This window comes from Megalopta genalis, unplaced genomic scaffold, assembly GCF_051020955.1.
Source record: "Megalopta genalis isolate 19385.01 unplaced genomic scaffold, iyMegGena1_principal scaffold0092, whole genome shotgun sequence".
Lineage (NCBI taxonomy): Eukaryota > Metazoa > Arthropoda > Insecta > Hymenoptera > Halictidae > Megalopta > Megalopta genalis.
In genome coordinates, this window is record NW_027476161.1 from 235126 (window position 1) to 244530 (window position 9405).

The window sequence follows — 9405 nt, forward strand, 5'->3', positions numbered from 1 at the left end:
CAGGCGAAACAAATGAGGTAGCTTCAAATCCATGCGAAACAAATGATATTTCTTCAAATACTTGCGAAACAAATGATTTAGCTTCAAATACTTGCGTTATAAATGATATAACATCAAATGCAGGCAAAACAAACGAGTTAGCTTCAGATCCATGCGGAACACAAGATTTATCTTCAAATCAATGCGAAGCACATGGTTTAGCTTCATATACTTGCAAAACAAGTGGTTTAGCTTCAGATACTTGTGATAAACATGATTTAGCTTCAACTGCATGCGAATCAAACAAGTTAGTTTAAAATCCAAGCGAAACACACGATTTAGCTTCAAATCAATGCGAAGTAGAAGGCTTAGCCACAAATGGATGCCATACGAATGATTAGCTTCAAATACCTGCTCTAGAAGTGATATAGCTTCAAATGCAGGCGAAACAAACGAGTTAGCTTCAAGTCTATGCGAAACACATGATTTAGCTTCAAATTGATGCGAAACACGTGGTTTAGCTTCATATGCTTGCGAAACAAGTGATTTTGCTTCAGATACTTGTGATAAACATGATTTAGCTTCAACCGCCTGCGAAACAAACGAGTTAGCATTAAAACCAAGCGAGACACATGATTTAGCTTCAAATCTATACGAAGTAGATGGCTTAGCTTCATATCCATGAGAAAAAAATGACTTAGCTTCAAATACTTGCGAATATAAGTGATACAGCTTCAAATTCATGCGAAACAAACGAGTTAGCATCAAATCCATGCGAAACACATGATTTAGCTAAAACTCAATGCAAAGTAGAAGGCGTAGCTTCAAATCCATGCGGAACAAATCATTTAGCTTCAAATACTTGCGATATAAGTGATATAGATTCAACTGCAGGCGAAACAAATGAGGTAGCTTCAAATCCATGCGAAACAAATGATATTTCTTCAAATACTTGCGAAACAAATGATTTAGCTTCAAATACTTGCGTTATAAATGTTATAACATCAAATGCAGGCAAAACAAACGAGTTAGCTTCAGATCCATGCGGAACACAAGATTTATCTTCAAATCAATGCGAAGCACATGGATTAGCTTCATATACTTGGAAAACAAGTGGTTTAGCTTCAGATACTTGTGATAAACATGATTTAGCATCAACTGCATGCGAAACAAACGAGTTAGTTTAAAATCCAAGCGAAACACACGATTTAGCTTCAAATCAATGCGAAGTAGAAGGCTTAGCTTCAAATCGATGCCATACGAATGATTAGCTTCAAATACCTGCGCTAGAAGTGATATAGCTTCAAATGCAGGCGAAACAAACGAGTTAGCTTCAAGTCTATGCGAAACACATGATTTAGATTCAAATTGATGCGAAACACGTGGTTTAGTTTCATATGCTTGCGAAACAAGTGGTTTAGCTTCAGATATTTGTGATAAACATGATTTAGCTTCAAATGCCGGCGAAACAAACGAGTTAGCTTCAAATCCATGCGAATTACATGATTTAGCTTCAAATCCAAGCGAAACACAAGGTTTAGCTTCATATTCTTGCGAAACAAACGGTTTAGCTTCATATACTTGTGATAAACATGATTTAACTTCAACCGCATGCGAAACAAACGAGTTAGCATTAAAACCAAGCGAGACACGTGATTTAGCTTCAAATCAATGCGAAGTAGATGGCTTAGTTCCATATCCATGCGAAACAAATGACTTAGCTTCAAATACTTGCGAATATAAGTGATACAGCATCAAATGCAGGCGAAACAAACCAGGTAGCTTCAATTCCATGCGAAACACATGATTTAGCTTAAGATTCATGCGAAACAGATTATTTAGCTTCACATACTTGTGATTAAATGATATAGCTTCAAATGCAGGCGAAACAAACGAGTTAGCTTCAAATCCATACGAAACACATGATTTACCTTCAAATTAATGCAAAGTAGAAGGTTTATCTTCAAAGTCACGCGACACAAATGATTTAGCTTCAAGTACTTGTTATATAATTGATATAGCTTCAAATGCAGGCGAAACAAACGTGTTAGCTTCAAATCCAAGCGAAACACAGGATTTAGGTTCAAATCAATGCGAAGTAGATGGCTTAACTTCAAATCCATGCGAAACAAATGATTTAGCTTCAAATACTTGCGACGTAAATGATATAGCTTCAAATGCAGCGAAACAAACCAGGTAGCTTCAATTCCATGCGAAACACATGATTTAGCTTAAAATTCATACGAAACAAATGATATAGCTTCAAATACTTGCGATATAAACGATATACCTTCAAATGTAGGCAAAACAAACGATTTATCTTCAAATCCATGCGGAACACATGATTTTGCTTCAAATCAATGCGAAGTAGAAGGCTTAGCTTCAAATCGATGCCATACGAATGATTAGCTTCAAATACCTGCTCTAGAAGTGATATAGCTTCAAATGCAGGCGAAACAAACGAGTTAGCTTCAAGTCTATGCGAAACACATGATTTAGCTTCAAATTGATGCGAAACACGTGGTTTAGCTTCATATGCTTGCGAAACAAGTGATTTAGCTTCAGATACTGTGATAAACATGATTTAGCTTCAAATGCAGGCGAAACAAACGAGTTAGCTTCAAATCCATGCGAATTACATGATTTAGCTTCAAATCCAAGCGAAACACAAGGTTTAGCTTCATATTCTTGCGAAACAAATGGTTTAGCTTCATATACTTGTGATAAAGATGATTTAGCTTCAACCGCATGCGAAACAAACGAGTTAGCATTAAAACCAAGCGAGACACGTGATTTAGCTTCAAAACAATGCGAAGTAGATGGCTTAGCTTCATAGCCATGCGAAACAAATGACTTAGCTTCAAATACTTGCGAATATAAGTGATACAGCTTCAAATTCATGCGAAACAAATGATTTAGCTTCAAATACTTGCGATATAAACGATATACCTTCAAATGTAGGCAAAACAAACGAGTTAGCTTCAAATCCATGCGGAACACATGATTTGGCTTCAAATCAATGCGAAGTAGAAGGCTTAGCTTCAAATCGATGCCATACGAATGATTAGCTTCAAATACCTGCTCTAGAAGTGATATAGCTTCAAATGCAGGCGAAACAAACGAGTTAGCTTCAAGTCTATGCGAAACACATGATTTAGCTTCAAATTGATGCGAAACACGTGGTTTAGCTTCATATGCTTGCGAAACAAGTGATTTAGCTTCATATACTTGTGATAAAGATGATTTAGCTTCAACCGCATGCGAAACAAACGAGTTAGCTTCAAATCCATGCGAATTACATGATTTAGCTTCAAATCCAAGCGAAACACAAGGTTTAGCTTCATATTCTTGCGAAACAAATGACTTAGCTTCAAATACTTGCGAATATAAGTGATACAGCTTCAAATTCATGCGAAACAAATGATTTAGCTTCAAATACTTGCGATATAAACGATATACCTTCAAATGTAGGCAAAACAAACGAGTTAGCTTCAAATCCATGCGGAACACATGATTTGGCTTCAAATCAATGCGAAGAACATGGTTTAGCTTCATATGCTTGCGAAACAAGTGGTTCAGCTTCAGATACTTGTGATAAACATGATTTAGCTTCAACTGCATGCGAAACAAACGAGTTAGTTTAAAATCCAAGAGAAACACACGATTTAGCTTCATATCAATGGGAAGTAGAAGGCTTAGCTTCAAATCGATGCCATACGAATGATTTAGCTTCAAATACCTGCTATAGAAGTGATATAGCTTCAAATGCAGGCGAAACAAACGAGTTAGTTTCAAATCCATGCGAAACACATGATTTAGCTTCTAATCCAAGCGAAACACATGGTTTAGCTTCATATTCTTGCGAAACAAATGGTTTAGCTTCATATACTTGTGATAAACATGATTTAGCTTCAACCGCCTGCGAAACAAACGAGTTAGCATTAAAACCAAGCGAGTCACATGATTTAGCTTCAAATCTATACGAAGTAGATGGCTTAGCTTCATATCCATGAGAAAAAAATGACTTAGCTTCAAATACTTGCGAATATAAGTGATACAGCTTCAAATTCATGCGAAACAAACGAGTTAGCATCAAATCCATGCGAAACACATGATTTAGCTAAAACTCAATGCAAAGTAGAAGGCGTAGCTTCAAATCCATGCGGAACAAATCATTTAGCTTCAAATACTTGCGATATAAGTGATATAGATTCAACTGCAGGCGAAACAAATGAGGTAGCTTCAAATCCATGCGAAACAAATGATATTTCTTCAAATACTTGCGAAACAAATGATTTAGATTCAATTACTTGCGTTATAAATGTTATAACATCAAATGCAGGCAAACAAACGAGTTAGCTTCAGATCCATGCGGAACACAAGATTTATCTTCAAATCAATGCGAAGCACATGGTTTAGCTTCATATACTTGGGAAACAAGTGGTTTAGCTTCAGATACTTGTGATAAACATGATTTAGCTTCAACTGCATGCGAAACAAACGAGTTAGTTTAAAATCCAAGCGAAACACACGATTTAGCTTCAAATCAATGCGAAGTAGAAGGCTTAGCTTCAAATCGATGCCATACGAATGATTAGCTTCAAATACCTGCGCTGGAAGTGATATAGCTTCAAATGCAGGCGAAACAAACGAGTTAGTTTCAAATCCATGCGAAACACATGATTTAGCTTCAAATCCAAGCGAAGCACATGGTTTAGCTTCATATTCTTGCGAAACAAATGGTTTAGCTTCATATACTTGTGATAAACATGATTTAGCTTCAACCGCATGCGAAACAAACGAGTTAGAATTAAAACCAAGCGAGACACATGATTTAGCTTCAAATCAATGCGAAGTAGATGGCTTAGCTTCATATCCATGCGAAAAAAATGACTTAGCTTCAAACACTTGCGAATATAAGTGATACAGCTTCAAATTCATGCGAAACAAACGAGTTAGCATCAAATCCATGCGAAACACATGATTTAGCTAAAACTCAATGCAAAGTAGAAGGCGTAGCTTCAAATTCATGCGAAACAAATGATTTAGCTTTAAATACTTGCGATATAAGTGATATAGATTCAACTGCAGGCGAAACAAATGAGGTAGCTTCAAATCCATGCGAAACAAATGATATTTCTTCAAATACTTGCGAAACAAATGATTTAGCTTCAAATACTTGCGTTATAAATGATATAACATCAAATGCAGGCAAAACAAACGAGTTAGCTTCAGATCCATGCGGAACACAAGATTTATCTTCAAATCAATGCGAAGCACGTGGTTTAGCTTCATATACTTGCAAAACAAGTGGTGTAGCTTCAGATACTTGTGATAAACATGATTTAGCTTCAACTGCATGCGAATCAAACAAGTTAGTTTAAAATCCAAGCGAAACACACGATTTAGCTTCAAATCAATGTGAAGTAGAAGGCTTAGCCACAAATGGATGCCATACGAATGATTAGCTTCAAATACCTGCTCTAGAAGTGATATAGCTTCAAATGCAGGCGAAACAAACGAGTTAGCTTCAAGTCTATGCGAAACACATGATTTAGCTTCAAATTGATGCGAAACACGTGGTTTAGCTTCATATGCTTGCGAAACAAGTGATTTTGCTTCAGATACTTGTGATAAACATGATTTAGCTTCAAATGCAGGCGAAACAAACGAGTTAGCTTCAAATCCATGCGAATTACATGATTTAGCTTCAAATCCAAGCGAAACACAAGGTTTAGCTTCATATTCTTGCGAAACAAATGGTTTAGCTTCATATACTTGTGATAAACATGATTTAGCTTCAACCGCATGCGAAACAAACGAGTTAGCATTAAAACCAAGCGAGACACGTGATTTAGCTTCAAAACAATGCGAAGTAGATGGCTTAGCTTCATAGCCATGCGAAACAAATGACTTAGCTTCAAATACTTGCGAATATAAGTGATACAGCTTCAAATTCATGCGAAACAAATGATTTAGCTTCAAATACTTGCGATATAAACGATATACCTTCAAATGTAGGCAAAACAAACGAGTTAGCTTCAAATCCATGCGGAACACATGATTTGGCTTCAAATCAATGCGAAGAACATGGTTTAGCTTCATATGCTTGCGAAACAAGTGGTTCAGCTTCAGATACTTGTGATAAACATGATTTAGCTTCAACTGCATGCGAAACAAACGAGTTAGTTTAAAATCCAAGAGAAACACACGATTTAGCTTCATATCAATGGGAAGTAGAAGGCTTAGCTTCAAATCGATGCCATACGAATGATTTAGCTTCAAATACTTGCGATAGAAGTGATATAGCTTCAAATTCAGGCGAAACAAACGAGTTAGTTAAAAATCCAAGAGAAACACACGATTTAGCTTCAAATCAATGCGAAGTAGAAGGCTTAGCTTCAAATCGATGCCATACGAATGATTTAGCTTCAAATACCTGCTATAGAAGTGATATAGCTTCAAATGCAGGCGAAACAAACGAGTTAGTTTCAAATCCATGCGAAACACATGATTTAGCTTCTAATCCAAGCGAAACACATGGTTTAGCTTCATATTCTTGCGAAACAAATGGTTTAGCTTCATATACTTGTGATAAACATGATTTAGCTTCAACCGCCTGCGAACAAACGAGTTAGCATTAAAACCAAGCGAGACACATGATTTAGCTTCAAATCTATACGAAGTAGATGGCTTAGCTTCATATCCATGAGAAAAAAATGACTTAGCTTCAAATACTTGCGAATATAAGTGATACAGCTTCAAATTCATGCGAAACAAACGAGTTAGCATCAAATCCATGCGAAACACATGATTTAGCTAAAACTCAATGCAAAGTAGAAGGCGTAGCTTCAAATCCATGCGGAACAAATCATTTAGCTTCAAATACTTGCGATATAAGTGATATAGATTCAACTGCAGGCGAAACAAATGAGGTAGCTTCAAATCCATGCGAAACAAATGATATTTCTTCAAATACTTGCGAAACAAATGATTTAGCTTCAAATACTTGCGTTATAAATGTTATAACATCAAATGCAGGCAAAACAAACGAGTTAGCTTCAGATCCATGCGGAACACAAGATTTATCTCCAAATCAATGCGAAGCACATGGTTTAGCTTCATATACTTGGGAAACAAGTGGTTTAGCTTCAGATACTTGTGATAAACATGATTTAGCTTCAACTGCATGCGAAACAAACGAGTTAGTTTAAAATCCAAGCGAAACACACGATTTAGCTTCAAATCAATGTGAAGTAGAAGGCTTAGCCACAAATCGATGCCATACGAATGATTAGCTTCAAATACCTGCGCTAGAAGTGATATAGCTTCAAATGCAGGCGAAACAAACGAGTTAGCTTCAAGTCTATGCGAAACACATGATTTAGATTCAAATTGATGCGAAACACGTGGTTTAGTTTCATATGCTTGCGAAACAAGTGGTTTAGCTTCAGATACTTGTGATAAACATGATTTAGCTTCAAATGCCGGCGAAACAAACGAGTTAGCTTCAAATCCATGCGAATTACATGATTTAGCTTCAAATCCAAGCGAAACACAAGGTTTAGCTTCATATTCTTGCGAAACAAACGGTTTAGCTTCATATACTTGTGATAAACATGATTTAACTTCAACCGCATGCGAAACAAACGAGTTAGCATTAAAACCAAGCGAGACACGTGATTTAGCTTCAAATCAATGCGAAGTAGATGGCTTAGCTTCATAGCCATGCGAAACAAATGACTTAGCTTCAAATACTTGCGAATATAAGTGATACAGCATCAAATGCAGGCGAAACAAACCAGGTAGCTTCAATTCCATGCGAAACACATGATTTAGCTTAAGATTCATGCGAAACAGATTATTTAGCTTCACATACTTGTGATTAAATGATATAGCTTCAAATGCAGGCGAAACAAACGAGTTAGGTTCAAATCCATACGAAACACATGATTTACCTTCAAATTAATGCAAAGTAGAAGGTTTATCTTCAAAGTCACGCGACACAAATGATTTAGCTTCAAGTACTTGTTATATAATTGATATAGCTTCAAATGCAGGCGAAACAAACGTGTTAGCTTCAAATCCAAGCGAAACACAGGATTTAGGTTCAAATCAATGCGAAGTAGATGGCTTAACTTCAAATCCATGCGAAACAAATGATTTAGCTTCAAATACTTGCGACGTAAATGATATAGCTTCAAATGCAACGAAACAAACCAGGTAGCTTCAATTCCATGCGAAACACATGATTTAGCTTAAAATTCATACGAAACAAATGATATAGCTTCAAATACTTGCGATATAAACGATATACCTTCAAATGTAGGCAAAACAAACGATTTATCTTCAAATCCATACGGAACACATGATTTTGCTTCAAATCGATGCGAAGTAGAAGGCTTAGCTTCAAATCGATGCCATACGAATGATTAGCTTCAAATACCTGCTCTAGAAGTGATATAGCTTCAAATGCAGGCGAAACAAACGAGTTAGCTTCAAGTCTATGCGAAACACATGATTTAGCTTCAAATTGATGCGAAACACGTGGTTTAGCTTCATATGCTTGCGAAACAAGTGATTTAGCTTCAGATACTTGTGATAAACATGATTTAGCTTCAAATGCAGGCGAAACAAACGAGTTAGCTTCAAATCCATGCGAATTACATGATTTAGCTTCAAATCCAAGCGAAACACAAGGTTTAGCTTCATATTCTTGCGAAACAAATGGTTTAGCTTCATATACTTGTGATAAAGATGATTTAGCTTCAACCGCATGCGAAACAAACGAGTTAGCATTAAAACCAAGCGAGACACGTGATTTAGCTTCAAAACAATGCGAAGTAGATGGCTTAGCTTCATAGCCATGCGAAACAAATGACTTAGCTTCAAATACTTGCGAATATAAGTGATACAGCTTCAAATTCATGCGAAACAAATGATTTAGCTTCAAATACTTGCGATATAAACGATATACCTTCAAATGTAGGCAAAACAAACGAGTTAGCTTCAAATCCATGCGGAACACATGATTTGGCTTCAAATCAATGCGAAGAACATGGTTTAGCTTCATATGCTTGCGAAACAAGTGGTTCAGCTTCAGATACTTGTGATAAACATGATTTAGCTTCAACTGCATGCGAAACAAACGAGTTAGTTTAAAATCCAAGAGAAACACACGATTTAGCTTCATATCAATGGGAAGTAGAAGGCTTAGCTTCAAATCGATGCCATACGAATGATTTAGCTTCAAATACCTGCGATAGAAGTGTTATAGCTTCAAATTCAGGCGAAACAATCGAGTTAGTTAAAAATCCAAGAGAAACACACGATTTAGCTTCAAATCAATGCGAAGTAGAAGGCTTAGCTTCAAATCGATGCCATACGAATGATTTAGCTTCAAATACCTGCTATAGAAGTGATATA